The 19,032-nt window shown below is 37.7% G+C and overlaps 1 long non-coding RNA gene across 4 annotated transcripts in view; it reads left to right on the top strand.

The window, feature by feature from the left end:
* The window catches only part of LOC105609232 (uncharacterized), a 132,060-nt gene that overhangs the window by 14,054 nt on the left and 98,974 nt on the right, over positions 1-19,032 (top strand). For all 4 annotated transcript variants that reach the window (XR_006060011.2, XR_003589892.3, XR_003589894.3 and 1 more), the window contains exon 2: positions 6,670-6,749. This is a non-coding gene — a long non-coding RNA (uncharacterized LOC105609232). The remainder of the gene's footprint in view (positions 1-6,669; positions 6,750-19,032) is intronic.

Here is a 19,032-nt window from a genome sequence, read left to right as displayed (position 1 = left end):
GATCTCCTTTAGGATTGACTGGTTTGATCTCCTTGCAGTCCAAGGGACTCTCAAGAGTCTTCTCCAATACCACAGTTCAAAAGCATCGATTCTTTGGCTCTCAGCTTTCTTTATAGAAACATGAATGTGGTGCCCACTGATTGTAGTGAGGCAGAGTTGGGGAGTATAGATATGGTACCCACTGGAAAAAGAAAAAGAGAGATTGTGTCCATTGGCTGGAGCAAGGGGGAGAGTACAAAGATCATGCCCCAGTCTGTGTCCCCAGGGAACATTTCAGCAGTCTCCTATATGTGAGAGTTAAATTAGATTCCTATCCATCAGACTGTTGTTTTAACATAAGTAGGGTGAGGCTCTTTCACTTTGTTGCCAACTATCTCTGATCTGGGCCCTGGGCAGGATGAGTCCTAGCACTCGAGCCTTTAAAAAGTCGTTTCTGAGTCTTTTGGTTTCAGTGAATGCAAGCCCAGTTTGTTTTCAAATCTAGATGTTTGAGAGCTCATCTGTCAGGTACAGGTCTTAAAAACTGGGGTGCTGGATGTGGGGTTTAAATCCTTTGCTCCTCAGTAAGAAGCTCTGGGTTTGAATTCCCTCCTGATTCTGGGTTGTGTGCTTGGGGTGAGGTTTATGGTGAGATTGTGTCCCAGCCTCTCCTATCCATTTCAGTGTGTTTTTTTTCCTCATTTGCCTGATATGTAGTCATCATCAGCTAGCCTCCTCTTTTTTTTTTTTTAAGAGGGAATTATTCTGTATGCAGCTGTAGTCTATATTGCCATCTTGAACCCATCCTCTTTTTGAAAACATTAAAAAAAATGAAACCATTTTGAACTTACAAAAAATTTTGCAGTGACCAATTTTTATATGAATTTCTTTCTGGACTTAGAAGTTTCAAGATCATTCAGATATCCTAAGTTTGAAACTCTATCAGTGGGAACACAAATCATGATTATAAATTATCTTGGGAGACCTTCCCCCAACCCCCTTTTCAGAGCTCGTTCCATGATAGAAAATCTTCCTTGTCATCTTGCTGCGCTGAGGATTGACTTTTTCACTGAGGGTACAGAACTTCCCAGATCTTTTTATGGGGAGAGAGCATGAGGAAGGGCTCATAGTTTCTGGTTTCTGCTTGTACCAAATTCTTTTCTCCAGATACCATATGAAATTAAAGATTCAAGGACCTTTCTCAACCCCCTTCCCACTCAAGACAGGGTCATATTGTGTGCTCACAGCTACAGTGCTCACTTCTTTCTTTATCTGACACTTAAATATTTCTGTCTTTTTTTGTAAACTCAAATACATATTAAAATATTTTTTTCACTTTACCTAACATTGCTGGGTGTTTGTTTGTATGTTATCTAGTCTGCCTATATTAGTTAATGGTTGACTGTTCAGCTCAAGTTACAGAAACCTGGATACAAAAAATAGGGATATATTTTTTCACCTAATAAGAAATTCAGAGATTGGCAGCTTTTTGTGTTTCTATTTTGCTATTCTTAGTATGTGGCTTTTAGCTCCATGTCTCAGGATGGTTCCTATATATCTAGGCATCATACTAAAGGCTGAAAAAAGAAGAAAGGTGAAGTCAAAAGGTACTTGCCAGTGGAGTCTACTTTCTCTCTCTGTCTCTCTCTTTTTAAATCAAGAAAATTTCTTTTTCATAAGCCCCATCTAGTACTTTATTTATATCTCTTTGACTAGACATGGATCATTCGATTCCTTGTAAAAGCAATAGAATTTGGTAAATGCAGTGTGTGCTGTTGAAAGATACCCATTTTAAAAAATACAAGGCACTTTGTCATGCTGAACAAGATGGGGGTACTGTTACCAAGAAAAAAGAGGAGAATATTTGTAGGACAAGCAACTGTCAATATCTGCCATGCTTCTGTGGGGCAAGAACTAAAAGTCTCCTGTTTTCTTTCTGCTACACTGCAACTTTCTCTGTTTTTAGACTATTAAACAGAGCCAGCAACATAACCCTTGTTCAAGAAATAGGAGAAAAGTGCCCAAGGTACTAAAGTAAAATTAAGCTTTTCTTTCTGTGATTTCTCAACTTTCATAGTATTTTTAATTTGCTACTTAATGTCATTCTAAGCAAAGAATAAATAAAATTTTAGATTGTTAGCATGAATTTCACCTTGTATCTTCATATTGTACAATGGCAGTTTAAAAATGCAAATATAAGAACATTTAATGTGCATATAATCATTGAAATTACACAATTTGTACTTCTAAGTGTGTCCATTTTTGTTTCATTCTTACTGAAATCATGGAAATGCTGCACAAATCTAACTCAATTTTTAAAATTCATTTCTTGATTTATATACATTCTACCAATGGGTTAATGATGAATAAGGAAGGACTGAAAGGAAGAGGAACTGTAGGTTGCCCTTTCCTTCTCTCATCATTTTCAGTGTCAGCGGTTGGAAGCTTCCATTGGTCTGCCAGAATTCTTTATCCATGGAGTGTTGTCAATACTATGTGAATGTGGCTGCAAGGACCAGCAGTGACCACATATATCTCAAACTGCTGATATGGAAAGATTTCTAAAATATAATACTAAAAAGAACAAGGTGTGGAGCAGTGTGTGAGTCTTTGTATAAAAAAAAGAATGTTATGTATATATAAGTACATTGTATGTGCACAGTTTTTAAATAATAAGAATTTTAAGAAACTTTTCACAGTGGTTATCTTTGGGGAAAAGGTACAGTATGGTAAGGAGTGGGAAGGATCGACAGTTTTCACTTTTCATTTTGTGTCTTTCTTTACTGCTTGGATTTTCAGCATGTGTGTATGTGTGTATGCAGACACATATATAACATTTTGTGTATATTTTAATTTTTTGATTTTAGAGTAGTATTTTATTGATTTAATAAAATGTGATGGATACTCATTAAAGTATTCAAATGGACAGAAGAAAGCAACCACCAACCCAAAATAACCACCCAGAAATAGCCAATGTCAACATTTGGAGAAAATCTCTTTCTATATAAATATAGATGAAGAATGAGTTGAGAGAGACCCTGAAGGAAAAATTAAAAAAAGAGAGTTATAAAAGGTAATAAATTAAATTTACTTGAATTTAATGGAAACAAAAACTGTAGTGAAAAATGAATAGCTAAACTTCATTTTTTTTTTTTTTCCACAACAGGTATTAGATCCTAAAAGACCCCTCTTGGAGTCACTGGGGTCATTTTGTATGAGTTTTTTTCCCCGCTCCTTTGACCACCTGTTTCAATCTTAGACATTGTCTATTACCTTAATTATGTAAATGATGAGACAATGAGAACTCATTTTTTTTTTTTTTTTACTTTCCCTTTGTCTCCCTCAAATTTATACTGCTTTTATTATTTCTACTTTTCAGTAGAGGGTTAAATGGAAAGTCAGCACTAATGGACAGTTCAGTATCACTGTAGTATGTAGAAAAACAAGCCCTCTTACATACCGTTGAAGGAAGTATACATTGATGAAGACATTGGAATGATCATTTGCATATTTATCAAAATTTAAAATATGTAAACCCTTTGACTCAACAATTCTACCTGTAGGGATCTATCCAAAGACATGTTTGTATAGAGATAGGTATACAAAGTTTTTTTTTTTGGTAATACTATTTTTAAAGGAAAAATATGCAGATGACACCACCCTTATGGCAGAAAGTAAAGAAGAGCTAAAGAACCTCTTGATGAAAGTGAAAGAGGAGAGTGAAAAAGTTGGCTTAAAGCTCAACATTCAGAAAACGAAGATCATGGCATCCGGTCCCATCACTTCATGGCAAATAGATGGGAAAACAGTGGAAAGAGTAGCTGACTTTATTTTGGGGGGCTCCAAAATCACTGCAGATGGTGATTGCAGCCATGAAATTAAAAGACGCTTACTCCTTGAAAGTTATGACCAACCTAAGCAGAGACATTACTTTGCCAACAAAGATCCATCTAGTCAAGGCTGTGGTTTTTCCAGTAGTCATGTATGGATGTGAGAGTTGGACTATAAAGAAAGCTGAGCACAGAAGAATTGATGCTTTTGAACTGTGGTGTTGGAGAAGACTCTTGAGGGTCCCTTGGACTGCAAGGAGGTCCAACCAGTCCATCCTAAAGGAGATCGGTCCTGGGTGTTCATTGGAATGACTGATGCTAAAGCTGAAACTCCAATACTTTGGCCACCTGATGCGAAGAGCTGACTCATTTGGAAAGATCCTGATGCTGGGAAAGATTGAGGGCAGGAGGAGAAGGGGACGACAGAAGATGAGATAGTTGGATGGCATCACCAACTCAATGGATATGGGTTTGGGTGAACTCTGGGAGTTGCTGATGGACAGGGAGGCCTGGAAGGCTGTGGCTCATGGGATTGCAAAGAGTCAGACATAACTGAGTGACTGAACTGAACTGAACTGAAGGAAAAATAGTTTTATGACTTATAATACATTCATAATTTGGAATATTATGCACTTGTTAAAAGAATGATGATAAATATGTACTAAAATGGAAAAAAGTCTCAATTATATTAAGAGAAAAAAGCAAGTCATATATTATACTTACTATATGCTTCCACTTATTTATTATAAGATAATATACATATACATAAAAATTTATACATCTATATTGGTACAGACTGGTACACAGAGACAGAGACAGAGGAAGGGACTGGGAAGATAAAGAGGAACTTTAACATTAAACTATACTGTATTTACTTAAACTGCTTTAGTGTTTTACAATAGAAATGTATACATTGTCTAAAAGAGAGGGAGGAAAAAAAAAAGAAAATGACTCATTTCTTCTCAAATATTTAATATGTGAGAGTAAGCTACCTAATTAATTTTGTCTAGTATTTCCTATTTAAGGATTAATATGATGAGTAAATCTGCATTATATTTCAAGTGAAAAAAAAACCAAACTAGCAAAACCAAACTAGCTTCTGACACAATCCACATAACTTGCCATGGATGTTAGCCAAAAAGTTAAAACTCCCTCAGTTCAAAATAACATTTCTTTCTTATCATGCTTAGGATCTTGGAATAATTTAATTCACCACAGTTGTTCCTGAGTGAAAGTCCTAGGCTAATAGCAATGTTACTCTCTTTCAAAGAGTTTCTAGAAATATATTGGTCTTTAAGCCTATGTTTTCACTGGAAAAACTACTCATTCCACTATAAAATAAAAGCTTGATTATAGTTTTATTTTATACTTTAGTTAATGATAATATTTCATGACTTGGGATAAAGACTAAAAGAAAGAGTGAAATAACAGGTTGGCCCACGTTGTTGTAATTTAGGTTAATATGACTCATTCTTGCAATAAGCTTTGTATACTGAAAGGTACGTATCAGTTATTCACTGATGCTTTGAGATATGAGAATAAGGAGACAACATCGCCAAGTACAAAGGTGTAAGTTTTAACTCTTAAACTCTCAAGGAAAATTTCAAAATGATCTACTTACCTGTTGCTTCCTTTCCTACACTTCCCGCATAGCTCAGTCAAAAAGAATCTGCCTGCAATGCAGGAGACCCGGGTTCAATTCCCGGATTGGGAAGATCCCCTGGAGAAGGAAATGGCAACCCACTCCAGTATTCTTACCTGTAGAATTCCATGGACAGAGGAGCCTGGCAGGCTATAGTCGATGGGGTCGCAGGAGTCAGACATGACTTAGTGACTAAACAGCAACTAACCTGTTGGTTACCAATCAGATCAATTAACGAACACCTATTATAAGCAATCCCTTGGTAAATTCAGTAGAGGACACCAGCCAATACAAAACTGTGCTTTCTACCAAAGGACAGGGCTTCCCTGGTGGCTCAGACTGTAGAGTCTGCCTAAAGTGCAGGAGACCTAGGTTTGATCCCTGGGTTGGGAAGATCCAACAGCAAGGAAACAGCAACACACTCCAGTATTCTTGCCTGGAAAATCCTGGAAGGAAGGAGCCTGGCAGGCTATAGTCCACGGAGTCAGACACAACTGAGTGACTTCACTTTCACTTTCACCTTCTATCAAAAGACAGGCACACATAAAATATTGTTGTTATTCAGTCACTAAGTCATGTCTGACTCTTTGCGACTCCATGGACTGCAGCATGCCAGGCCTCCCTATGGAAAGTCAAATCTAAGAAAGTCTAGTTTTGAATGCATTTAAGTGGTTGTGCTAGAATTAAGGATATCCAGAAGTCTTGCTCAGAGGCAGGGAATGTGATCCTTGTTCTCTGAGGGCATATAGTCTAGTTTTGTTCACATGCAAAGGAAATCTACACTGTGAGGCTGTGTGATGCCAACTATTAATTGAATGGAACAGGTGAGTGTTACAGAAAGTCGCAGAAAGGATACATTATTACTCTACTACACATGGAGTAGTCAGGTAAACCTCACAGCATGAGACAGGAGATATCTAATAATGCTTAGAAGGCAGCTGGAAATATGTAACTGAAGCTTGGGTAAGCACACTAGTTTAAAGGTACCTTTGTTGGAGTATTTGCATAGATGTGATAGATAAGATTTCCACTAAGGGATATATAGTGAGAAGGAAAGGATGGTTAAAACTTGAAAAGAATAAGACACTGTGGAAATAAGGACAGATTTTTAAAAAATAATAGAACATTTGGAAATTCAAAATGCAGTCATTAAAAATCTTATGGACTGATTAATAGCTTATGAAGATATATTAGTAAATGAAGATTGTTGTTTTTTAGGCACTAAGTGATGTCTGATTCTTTTGTGACACCATGGACTGTAGCCCATCACGTTCATCAGATTCCATGGGATTTTTCAGGTAAGAATACTGGAGTGGGTTGCCATTTTCTTTTCCAGAGCATCTTCCCAACCCACGGATTAAATGTGCCTCGTGCATTGCAGGCAGATGAGAAGCTCTAGTAAATGAAGATATCTCTGAGAAAATTATACAGAAGGGAAGTATGAAGAAGTAGGGAATGGAAAGTATGAATTAAGAAAAATGAGAGGGACTTCTTTTGTGGTCCAGTGGTTGAGAGTCCACCTTGCAATGCAGGAGATGCGGTTCAATCCCTGGTCTGGGGATTGTGCTGGGGAGCAACTAAGCTTGTATAGCACAACTGAGCCTGCGCATCGCAGCTGCTGAAACCCATGTGCCCTAGAGTCTGTCCTCTGCCACAAGAGAAGCCACTGCAATGAAAAGCCAGCACACCATAGCTAGAGAGCAGCCCCGACTCATCACAACTAGAGAAAGCCTGATGCAGCAATGAAGACCCAGTGCAGTCAAAAATAACTAAAAAAAATAATAAAAGGAAAATGAAGTTAGAATGAGAGTTCAATATGTTATTCAGTAAGATTCCCAGCAAGCGAGATAAGAAAGTGAGAGATAAATTTGATGAGATAATGGTTGATAATTTCAAAACTTTCAAAGAATTGATGAAATAATGTCTCAAAGCTAATAATCACGAGTCTTAAGCAAAATAAAAAGAAGTATACTCTAGGCACGCTGTGATAAATTGGAATACTACAAAAACAAAGATAAAATCTAGAAAGGAATCAGATATAAGAGATAAATTACTTGCAAATAACTATTGGATTAGCAGTAGAACAACAACAGATTTCTCAAGAACAGTGTGGAAGCCAGAAGTTAATTAAACAGTATCTTCAAGGAGCTGAGGAAAAACCAATAAACTTAGAATTTAATATGTAACTAAACTATCTATAGTTCCAAATAATGTAACCTTTCAGACAAAGATTGAGAAAATTTGCTTCTCAGGGTTTCTCACTGAAAGACTAAAATATCCACATGAACTGTACATTGTTTAAAGACATATTCACGTATATTATACACGTATCATATGCAGTACCTGTAAGTGGTAAAATTATAAAAACAAGCATGGGAATGAAAATACCTAATTCAAACTAGTGTTTTTCTGTGAGAGAAGGGAAGAGAATGGAATTGGAGTTTCATTTGTATCTGTTAAAGTGTATGTGGGCATTCATTACATTTTTTAGACATTTTTTGGCTTACTTAAAATACGTTTTAAAAGAGAGGATGGAGTTTTAAGAAATGAACGATCTACAATATAAAATGCTGCATGAGAAAATGAGAACAGGGAATTCCACAGAGCTGGGTACTTAAAGCCCCTTGAATATGCTTCAGAGAATTGTTTAAGAGAAAGGAGAATGAAAACATCTTTTCCAGCCTGCTTACATCTATTCCTGTCATTTCTCCCCTCCTGTTACAGTGAGAGATGTTCCTCTGCCTATCGAAGTTCAGTCTTTTCCCTATATATTCTGGATCTTACCTCTCCCACCTTTTTAGAGCCCATATATTTACCCCTGTCTGTCCTGTATTTTCATTTTCTCCTTTTCTGCAAGTTCCTTTCCAATATTTAAACATGCTTAAATCTCTCCTTTTTTAAACTCCCATTCTACCTAATTGCTTCAAAACCAAATACTGCCTCTTTCCACTCTCACAATCCTATTTCTCTTGATGCTTTTGAACTGTGGTGTTGAAGAAGACTCTTGAGAGTCCCTTGGACAGCAAGGAAATCAAACCAGTCAATTGTAAAAGAAATCAGTCCTAAATATTCGTTGGAATGACCTATGATGAAGCTAAAGCTCCAATATGTTGGCCATCAGATGCAAAGAACTGACTCATTAGAAAAGACCCTGATGCTGGAAAGATTGAAGGCAGGAGGGGAAGGGGACAACAGTGGATGAGATACTTGGATGGCATTACTGACTGAGTTTGAGCCAGCTCTGGGAGTTTGTGATGGACAGGGAAGCCTGGCGTGCTGCAGTCCATGGGGTCCCAAATAGTCGGACATGATTGAGCAACTGAGCTGAACTGAATTATCTTCTTCAATCAAACATCTTCAAAGAATTATCTCCAAGTAGTGTCTCAAAGTCTATACCTCCTATTTACCTCTGAAACCACTCTAATGTAGCTCCTCTCCTCCCATTCCACAAAAAATTTTCTCAAGGTCACCAGTGATTTCTGTCTTGACCTTTTACAATTACTTATTATTTCACACTACTTCCTTCTTATTCATCATTATAATAAATGTAGTATTTCTTGAACATTTACCATATGCCAGGCATTGTTAGGGCTCCCCAGGTGGCGCTAGTGGTAAAGAAGCCACCTGCCAATATAGGAGACTTAAGAAATGTGGGTTTGGTCCCCTGGAGAAAGAAATGGCAACCCACTCCAGTATTCTTGCCTTGAGAATCCTATGAACAGAGGAGCCTGGTGGGCTCTGGTGCATAGGGTCAAGAAGAGTTGGACACAAAGTACTTTATGTACATTGTTGCCTTCTTGAAACTTCTCTTCATTTGGTTTCCATGACATAACACTCCTCTGATTTTCCTTCTCAAGTAGATACTCTTTGGTTTCCTTACTCATCCTCATCTCTTTATCTTTAATAGAGATGAAGTTCCTCAAGACATCATCTTTATTCTTCTATTCTTCTCACTTAATGCCATAGTGATTGCTTCCACTGATATACATCTATATATACACAGATGACTTTCAGTTTTATTTTCATTTCTTCCAGTAGTATTTAAGCATGTAGTTCTTCAAAAAGATAAGAACTCTTTTTTTTTTTGTTAAATGTAACCACAATACCATTATCATATCTAAAACAAAATTAATAATTCCTTAATCTTGGCAAATGCCTGCTCAGTTGGCAACTTCCCAGTTGTCTCATAAATATCATAAAATTCAGGTTCTAATGATGTTACTCACTTGGACCTCCTCGGTGGTACAGTGATTAAGAATTCACCAACCAGTGCAGGGGACACAGGTTCAACCCCTCATTTGGGAAGATTCCACATGCTGCAGAGCAACTGGGCCCTTGTACCGCAACTCCTGAAGAGTGCGTGCCCTAGAGCCCACATCCCGCAATTACTGAGCCTGCGTGCTGCAGCTACTGAAGCCCGTGTGCCTAGAGTCTGCGCTGTGCAACAGGGGCAGCCACTGCAATGAGAAGCCCGTGCACCACGAAGAGTAGCCCCCGCTTGCTGAAACTGGAGAAAACCAATGCAGCAGCAAAGACCCAGGACAGCCAAAAATAAAAATAAAATAAATAATTTTTAAAAAGTCACTCACTTGATTGCAAGCCTTTAGTGGTTTCTGTTTCATGCATTGGAGAAGGAAATGGCAACCCACTCCAGTGTTCTTGCCTGGAGAATCCCAGGGACAGAGGAGCCTGTTGGGCTGCCTTCTATGGGATTGCACAGAGTAGGACACGACTGATGCGACTTAGCAGCAGCAGCAGCAGCAGCAGTATTCTTAGAATAAAGAACAAAATCTGTAACCCATCCTGCAGATACTGCATGATTTTTCCTGGTTTATCTAGTCAGTCAGATTAATAGAATTGAAGCTCAGTTCAGTTCAGTCGCTCAGTTGTGTCCAACTCTTTGGGACCCCATGGACTGCAGCATGCCAGGCTTTCCTGTCCATCACAAACTCCCGGAACGTGCTCAAAATCAGACGGTGAGGCCATCCAACTATCTCATCCTCTGTTGTCCCCTTCCCCTCCTGCCTTCAATCTTTCCAGCATCAGGGTCTTTTCTAATGAGTCAGTTCTTCGCATCAGGTGGCCGAAGTATTGGAGCTTCAGCTTCATCATCAGGGCTTCCAATGAATGTTCAGGACTGCTTTCCTTTAGGATTGACTGGTTTGGTCTCCTTGCAGTCCAAGGGACTCTCAAGAGTCTTCTCCAACACCACAGTTCAAAAGCATCAATTCTATGGCGCCAAGCTTTTTTTTATAGTCCAACTCACATCCATACATGACTACTGGAAAAACCATAGAATTGAAGCTAGAAACCTAAAATGTTTCACATCTATTATCTTAACAATATTGTTAACAACATTGTTAACTGGCTATCCACCAATACAAATAAAAAGTTTTTAAAAAGTAAAATAAAATAAGCTATTGGTATAAAAAAGTCTTTATAATAAGTGTCTAGCACATATTAATAATAAATACTCATTTTGAACAAATGAATGAGATGTTTGGGGAAGCATTTAGATTAGTTCCTGACAGACAGTACCTAAGTTGATTTTCCTTTTTCATTTTAAACATTTACATTGTCAGGAAGATCCCCAGGAGAAGGAAATGGCAACCCACTCCAGTATTCTTGCTTGGAGAATTCCATGAACAGAGGAGCCTGGCAGGCTATAATCCATGGGGTCGCAAAGAGTTGACACAACTGAGTGACTCACGTTAGATATTGGTATTTTATTTAATGGAATGCTGTTAGGTTTTTTAAAAACTATGTGTTTTAAATGTTTTAGATGGCTACAGATGTCCACAGATGTCCACAGATATCCACAGGGCTTTCCCGGTGGCTCAGTGGTCAAGAATTCACCTGTGGTGCGGGAGACACAAGTTCAATCCTTGGGTTGTGAAGATCCTTTGGAGGAGTGCATGACAACTCACTCCATATTCTTGCCTGGAGAATCCCACGAACAGAGGAGTCTGGCAGGCTGCAGTTCATAGGGTTGCAGTCAGACATGATTTAAGTGACTTAGCATGCATGAATGCACAGATGTCCACTAGATGTCAGCCTAACCCAGAATATTAATTGCTAAGAGCATCAAGTATTGAGGATGATTCCAGTGTTCAACTGAGCTGTTAGATTCCCATATTTTAAATTTAATGAAGGATAATATTTTGTGAATACTTATGAATTTGAGATGTGGATGCTCCATGCTTGTATATTGACTACTGAGGATATAATTCTCTTGTGTTGTAGAGGGTTAAAGAGATTTTGGATTCTTTATCAAAGAACTCTACCAATAATAAAATACTTATGAAATATAATAATAAGGTAATAACAACTCCTGATATTTTTTAGCACCAACTACATGCCAGTTCAGTTCAGTTCAGTTCAACTGCTTAGTCGTGTCCGACTCTTTGCAACCCCATGAACTGCAGCATGCCAGGCCGCCTGGTCCATCACCAACTCCCGGAGTTTACCCAAACTCATGTCCATTGAGTCGGTGATGCCATCCAACCATCTTATCCTCTGTCATCCCCTTCTCCTCCTGCCCTCAATCTTTCCCAGCATCAGGGTCTTTCCAAATGAGTCAGCTCTTTGTATCAGGTGGCCAAAGTATGGGAATTTCAGCTTCATCATCAGTCCTTCCAATGAATACCCAGGACTGATCTCCTTTAGGATGGACTGGTTGTATCTCCTTGCAGTCCAAGGGACTCTCAAGAGTATTCTCCAACACCACAGTTCAAAAGCATCAATTCTTCAGCACTCAACTTTCTTCACAGTCCAACTCTCACATCCATACATGACCACTGGAAAAACCATAGCCTTGACTAGATGGACCTTTGTTGGCAAAGTAATCTTAATTAATTACAAAATCTTGCAGAATAAATAGTATTACTAACCCCTTTCAAAAAATGGAGTTTAAAGAGGTCGAGTAACTATTCTTAAGAACTCCAAAAGACATAGAATAACATATCATAATTATTTGTAAAAATCAGTTCAGTTCAGTTCAGTCGCTCAGTTGTGTCCGACTCTGCGACCCCATGAATCGCAGCACACCAGGCCTCCCTGTCCATCACCAATTCCTGGGGTTCACTCAGATTCACGTCCATCGAGTCAGTGATGCCATCCAGCCATCTCATCCTCTGTTGTCCCCTTCTCCTCCTGCCCCCAATCCCTCCCAACATCAAAGTCTTTTCCAATGAGTCAACTCTTCGCATGAGGTGTCCAAAGTACTGGAGTTTCAGCTTTAGCATCATTCCTTCCAAAGAAATTCCAGGGCTGTAAAAATAAATATTTATAAAAAACAGACATTTCAACAATGGGGGACTTAAGCTTCCCTGGTGGCTCAGATGGTAAAGCATCTGTCTGCAATGTGGGAGACCCAGGTTCAAATCCTGGGTTGCGAAGATCCCCTGGAGAAGGAAATGGCAACCCACTCCAGTACTCTTGCCTGGAAAATTCCATAGATGGAGGAGCCTGGTAGGCTACAGTCCATGAGGTTGCAAAGAGTCAGTCATGACTGAGCGACTTTACTTTCACTTAACATTTGTTGATGCTTGGAATTCAGGATTTATCTGTATGACAACTAAATAAATGAATGTTCAAACTACCATACAGTTGTGCTCATTTCAGATGCCAGCAAAGTAATGCTCAAAATCCTCCAAGCTAGGCTTCAACAGTATGTGAACCAAGAACTTCCTTTTTGCTGTCGTGAGATAGGCCTGTCTCACAAATACATCATATTTTGTTTGTCTAGTCTGCTACAGGGGGACAGTTAGATTGCTTCCACTTTCATTCTTAAAAATTATGCTGTTGTGAATGTCTTTGTGTATTCTAGAACACAAATGTAAGTTTCTTTAAGAGATCTATCTATAAATGTCTGCATTTTTTTTTCATGAAAACTTGATGGATATTATTGGGTGGAAATAGTATCTTTTTATTTTTAAAATCTGCATTTCTTTGGTTGACTTTGAGATTGAGATTCTTTTCCTAAGGTTACTGGCCTTTTAATTTTTCTTCTCCATATATTGACAATTCATATCCTTTGCCCATTCTGGTATAATTGTTGAAGTGTTGATTTTTTTCTTTCTTTTTTTTTTTTCCCTTTTTAATCGAATCTGAAATTCAGTCCAATTCTTTTGAATTGAATCTGCTTGCCTCTTAATTTGTCATAAACCTTCAGTGTCTTTAAATTGTTTTTTTTACTATCTTAATTTTTTTGTAATTAAAATTCAAATAATTGAAATCTTAGCATTGACTATTTTAATATATGATTGTGATGTATTTCTTCATTTATTCAGCTTTTTAATAATTATTGGTAATTTGTTGTTGTTAAGTTTCTAATGGCATATCTGACTCTTTGTGACTACGTGGAATGCAGCACGCCAGGCTTCCCTATCCTTCACCATCTCCTGGAGTATGCTCGAACTCAAGTCCATTGAATCAGTGATGCCATCCAACCATCACATCCTCTGTCATCCCCTTCTCCTCCTGCCTTCAATCTTTCCCAGCGTCAGGGTCTTTTCAAATGAGTTGGCTCTACGCATCAGGTGGCCAAAGTATTGGAGCTTCAGCTTTAGCGTCAGTCCTTCCAATGAATGTTCAGGATTAATTTCTTTTAGGATTGACTGGTTTGATCTCCTTGCTGTCCAAGGAACTCTCAAGAGTCTTCTCCAACACCACTGTTCAAAAGCATCAGTTCTTCAGTGCTCAGCCTTCTTTATGGTCCAACTCTCATATCCATACATGACTACTGGAAAAACCCAATCTTTGACTAAGATGGGTCTTTGTTGGCAAAGTGTAATTATTGAATTTTATACATTGAGTGCTCATGTTCCTATAGTTTTGGTTGTATCTTCCTATGAAAATAATTATTATTTTCAAATAATGATACTTTTGTCACTTTAAAATACACTTATTCATTATCTTGTCTTTTTGTGTTGGTTAGGGCCTCCAGTATAATATGGACTAGGAGTGATGCTAGCAGGTATCTTGTTGCATTCCTGACTTTAATCTGAATACTTCCAATGTTTTCTATAAATTATGATGCTTGGTATAGAATTGCCCAGATACTTGGTAAAGTTTCTTTTACATCCCAGTTCTCCAAATTTTTGCTTTTAAAAATTATGAATAAGTATTAATAGTTGAATATATAAAATATGTTTTCTGCATTTGTTGAGATACTTAGTATTTTTCTCCTTTAATTTGTTAATATGATGAATTGCATTGATAAGTGTTTATTTTTTATTATTATTAGTTTTACTTTATTATTCTAGTGTTTTATTATGACTAGTTTGTTCGTTTCATTTGAAACAGATATAAAATTTGATTAATAATTCTTTTTTTTAATTTTTACTTTATTTTACTTTACAATACTGTATTGGTTTTGCCATACATTGACATGAATCCACCACGGGTGTACATGCGATCTGATTAATAATTCTTCTCAGTTGATGATACTTTATCCATGAGTCCCCTACTGTATCATTTTATTTATTTTTATTTTCATTATCTACAACTCTGTTCCATTTCTCCTGCCCCTCTTTTTACTTAATATATTTGTTATATGTCTTGGTATAATAAAGTATTATTTTGTGTGTGTGTCTATGTATTAATTTATATAAATGATATTGTTTTATATGATAGGTAGCTATTGCTTTGTTTCAACTTTTTTTCACTCAACACTGTATAAGATCTATTTTGTTGCTGTATATATACATCTTCTGTATTGTTTTTAAGTGTAATATAGTATATTGGTAATATATAATATTTCAGATTTCCCAGTAAACCATTTGCATTTACTTATCCATTCCCTCAGAGATAAGCACCTAAAGTAACTTTCTCAACTTTCTGCAACTATAAAATGGCACTATGATAAATATCTTGGGTTGCTTTTTGGTTTGTATGCTGGTTTCTTTAATGTTTATACAGGGTATGTGATTGTTGGAACATGAGATAAGTTATGTATTGAATTTATTAAATTCCATCAGATATTTTCCCCATAATACTGCTTCAGTTTTACTCCTGCTATTAGAAAATGATAAATCTTGTTTCTCTAGTTTCTTACCTACAATTGCTGTTGTCTGATTTTTATTAATTTGATGAATGTTAAGGTGTATATCAGTGTTCCAACTAGCATTTCTCTGATTCTAGTATGTTTCTCAGATTTATATACTTATTTGCCACTGGGCTTCCTTTTAATTTAATTTTATTACTATTTTTTTTTTTTTACTTTACAATATTGTATTGGTTTTGCCATTGCCTACTTATATACATTGGCTATTTGTCTGTTGAGGTTTCCTGTTTTTTTCTTATCATTTGCAGCTTATAAAATATCATATATTAATTCCTTAGCATGTTTTAAACATTGAAAATGTCTTTTTTGATCTGTCAGCTGTCAGTTTTGCTTATGACATCTTTTGTGAGCAGAAGTTCCCTGTTTTTATGTATATAATCCCATTTAAAAAAACAGTTTGGTGCTTTTAGGTCTTGCTTAAAATGTCTTTTTAACCCTATAAATTATTCAGATATTGCCTTTTATTTTCTTCTATTAGCTTTAAAAATTTGCCTTTTACATTTGAGACTTTATTCCAGATTTGATTCCTCTGTGCCTACTGCATGCTCCATATGTATGGCATAAATCAGGGAATTTTTTCTTTATTCTTCTGAATGTATTGAGCTATTTTTCCTAACACTATCTGGAATGCACTCAATTTTTTCTCTATTGATTTATGGCACTACCTTTATCAGATCTCAATTTCCAGTTCTGAACTTTCCATTTTGTTACATTATGTATTTTTTTAATTTAAAAATATTTATTTGTTTTTGGCTGCTCTGGATCTTCAGTACAGCATGCAGTCGTTCTCAGCTGTAGTGAGTGGGGGCTACTCTAGTTGCGGGGTGTGGGCTTCTCACTGTGGTGGCTTTCCTTGTTGAATACCATGGGCTCTATGGCATGTGGGCTTCAGTAATTGTGGCACACAGGCTCTGGAGCACAGGTTCAGTAGTTGTGGAACATGGGCTTAGTTGCCCCACAGAATGTGGAATTTTTCCAGATAAGGAATCAAACCTGTGTCCCCTGTGTGGACAGGGGAATTCTTCACCCCTGGACCACCAGCAAAGTCCCTGTTTATTTGTTTCTGTGCAATTTCAATGCTACATTTATTACCATAACTTTGTGAATTGTTTTAATATCTAGGACAGAAATTCTTCCATTTTACTTTTTCAAAATTAGATTAGTTTTTCATGAACTTTTGTTTCATCTAATTTGGATGATGTGCTTGTTAAATCTAGAATTTTTATTGAAATCTGATTTACTTATGTATTGCCATAAAATGAATTACTCCATAACTTAGTGGATAAAACAACAATAAAATAGTTTTAAATAAATAAATCTCTTAGCTCTGTGGATCAGGAATGCAAAAGCAGCTTAGTTGAATGATTCTGGCTTGAGGTCTGTCATAAGATTGCAACCAAGATGTCAACAGGGGCCACAGTCATCTAAACGTTTGTGGCTGGGAGATTCCTCTCCAAGTAGGTTCATTCACATAGCTGTCAAGTTGGTGCTTACAAGTTGGCAGCATCAGCTTCTTATCACATCAGTCTTGTGATAGAGTTTCTTGAGTATGGTTACAACATGGAGGCTGATGTATGCTAGAGCAAGTAATCCAGGAGATAGCAAGGTAGAAGTTGCAATGTTATTTGTATCCTAGTCTCAGAAGTCAAATAACAACATTCCTACAATATCCTATTGATTGCACAAGACAGCGCTCCTCAGTGTGGGAGGGGACTACATCAGGAAGGTCATACTGGAGGCTGTGTACCTCAGTCCACCCTCTGGCTGCCAGTTATTAATATCCCCACACATGTCAGCAAATTTCGAAAACTTAGCAGTGTCTACAGGACTGGAGAAGATCAGTTTTCATTCCAGTCCCAAAGAGGGGCAATGCCAAGGAATGTTCAAACAACCATACAGTTACACTTATTTCACATGCTAGCAAGGTTATGCTCAAAATCCTGCAAGCTTGGCCTCAGCAGTATGTGAACTGAGAAAGTCCAGATGTATAAGCTGGTTTTCTAAGAGGTAGAGGACCAGAAGTTGAATTGCCAGCATTTGTTGGATCATAGAGAAAGCAAGGGAATTCCGGGAAAACATCTACTTCTGCTTCAATGATTACCCCAAAGCCTTTGAGTGTGTGGGTCACAATGAACTGTGGAAAATTCTTAAAGAGATAGGAATATCAGACCACTTTACTTGTGTCCTATGAAGCCTGTATGTGGGTCAAAAAGCAACAGTTAGAACCGGACATGAAACAAATGACTGGTTCCAAATTGGAAAATGAGTATGACAAGGCTGTATGTTGTCACCGTGCTTATTTAACTTATATGCAGAGTACATCATGAGAAACACTGACTGGGCTGGATGAAGCACAAGCTGGAATCAAGATTGCCAGGAGAAATAACAACCTCAGATATGCAAATGATACCCCTCTAATATCAGAAAGTGAAGAGGAACTCAAGAGCCTCTTGATGAGGGTAAAAGAGGACAGTAAAAAAATCTGGCTTGAAACTCAACATCCAAAAAACTAAGATCATGGCATCTGGTCCCATCACTTCATGGCAAATAGAAGGGGGAAAAATTGGAAACAATGACAGACTTTATTTTCTTGGGCTCCAAAATCACTGTGGATGGTGACTACAGTCATGAAACTAAAAGATGCATACTCTTTGGAAGGAAAACTATGATAAACTTAGACAACGTATTAAAGAGCAGAGATATCACTTTGCTGACAAAGGTCAGTCCAGTCAAAGCTATGGTTTTTCCAGTAGTCATGTCCAGTTGTGAGTTGGACCATAAAGAAAGCTGAGCACTGACGAATTGATGCATTTGAGTTATGATGTTGGAAAAGATGCTTGAGAGTCCCTTGGACTGCAAGGAGATCAAACCAGTCAATCCTAAAGGAAATCAACCCTGGATATTCATTGGAAGGACTGATGCTGAAACTGAAGCCCCAATACTTTGGCCCCTGATGTGAGGAGCCGACTCACTGGAAAAGACCTAGATGCTGGGAAAGATGGAAGGCAAAAGGAGAAGGAGGCAGCAGAGGATGAGATGGTTAGACAGCATCACTGAATCAATGGACATGAATTTGAGCAAACTCTGGGAGACAGCAGAGGACAGAGGAGCCTGGCATGCTGCAGTCCATGGGGTCGCAAAGAGTCAGAGAGGATTTAGCGACTGAACAACAGCATGCAAAATAGACTCACCCTTCTCACAAGACTCTCCTAACCTCATCCCACTACAGAATCAACTTGAAGTACAGAATCTCATCTAAATTAGGTCCAGAGGTCATGAGGCTTCTTGGGTATATTTCTTAAGTACAGTTTTTTGAGTACAGTTTCTTTTGATTTGAAGATTTGTGGACTTAAGAGAGGGAGACAAGAATCATTGAAGATCAGTCTTAAAAGATGCTGCTGTTGCTGCTGCTAAGTCACTTCAGTCGTGTCTGACTGTGTGCGACCCCATAGATGGCAGCCCACCAGGCTCCTCCATCCCTGGGATTCTCCAGGCAAGAACACTCAGTGGGTTGC

The sequence above is a fragment of the Ovis aries genome, chromosome 1 (assembly GCF_016772045.2).
Source record: "Ovis aries strain OAR_USU_Benz2616 breed Rambouillet chromosome 1, ARS-UI_Ramb_v3.0, whole genome shotgun sequence".
NCBI classification, from domain to species: Eukaryota; Metazoa; Chordata; class Mammalia; order Artiodactyla; family Bovidae; genus Ovis; species Ovis aries.
This window is presented reverse-complemented; position numbering and strand designations above follow the sequence as displayed.